Genomic DNA, 1315 nt, shown 5'->3' with positions numbered 1-1315 from the left:
ACCCCGCCCAGCACCGCCCCCTCGGCGCGGGGGAGGGAGGGCGGGCTAGCCGCCATCTTAGGTATGGGCAGTGCTTCCTGCCTCCCCGCCAGTGGAGGCCGCCTGGTGCAATGATTCCTAGCGCTGAGCGACCCTCCTCCCCGGCTCTCGTCCACTCAGCTGCGGGGAGGGAGAGGTGGGGGGGGTGTCTCTTCTGCCCGGCCTCAAGATGGCGCGAGAGGAAGGGCAGGCCCCCAACGTCGCCGAGACGCTCTGGCCGCAGAGCGAGTTGGTGTCTATGGTGCACGGCTGAGTGGGAGTGGGGCGGAGATCTCTCTTCCGGCCTCCGACCTGTGGCTGGTGCAGGGTCTGGGAGGAAGGGGCGGAGCTTCCTCCCCTTGGCCCTGAGGGGAGCGGTTGGTCCCGCGTGACTCCTCAGCCGCTGGGGTGTTGCCAGGCAACGGGCTGCGGGGCAGGGGCAGCGGCGCGCGGGTCGGGGCAGGGGTCCCGACGCTCAACAGGGTGGACAGCGCCGCCCTGCTCCCAGATCAGGCGGGAGCCGGGGCGCCGGCACCTCCACAGGCCGCCTAACTAAGCCTTTGCGTGTATATATGTGCGGGCGTGCACACAAAGGTATGCATACACACGTGTGTGTGGATATATTTGTATAGCTATGTGTGCACACGCATATAGGCACGTGCGCATATACACACATCCACTCGTTCTTATAAAAGGTATCATATTTACTCAAGCTTGCTTATGTGTATATATACACATATACACAAGCATATGTGTATATACGTGTGTTATACATACGTATACTTATATACTTGTATATATACACATGTGTATGTATACATATATACGTGTTTATATAGACATGTATATGTGTATACATACATATGTACGTATACACATGCACACATACACATCCATATGCATACACATACACATGCATACACATACACAAGTTCCTCCCAGCTTTCTACATCACTTTTGCATACTTTGTGGTACTGCCATATAGAGGGTGACCCCGCTTTCTAGAGCTGTCTTGAAACTTGCTATACAAATTATTCTTGGGGATATGGTCTTCTCCCATTCTCCCAACATGTCCAATCCATTTGAACCTTTTCATGTTGATAAGAAGGTGGTTTCTAGGTGCGTCCGTCCTGCGTTCTCCAGTACCTCCCTGTTTGGCATTCTACATTCCAAACTTTACTTTCAAGATCTTAGGCAGACACCTCATGTGGAAAGTGTTCAGTCTCTTGATATGCCTGGCATATGTAGTCCATGTTTCTGAACAATAAAACAGGGATGACAACAGACAGGTCTCGTA

Source organism: Crocodylus porosus, unplaced genomic scaffold, assembly GCF_001723895.1.
Source record: "Crocodylus porosus isolate Cpor-Errol unplaced genomic scaffold, CroPor_comp1, whole genome shotgun sequence".
In the NCBI taxonomy this organism is placed as follows: domain Eukaryota; kingdom Metazoa; phylum Chordata; order Crocodylia; family Crocodylidae; genus Crocodylus; species Crocodylus porosus.
The sequence above is the reverse complement of the archived record's forward strand: the minus strand, read 5'-3'. Positions refer to the sequence as shown.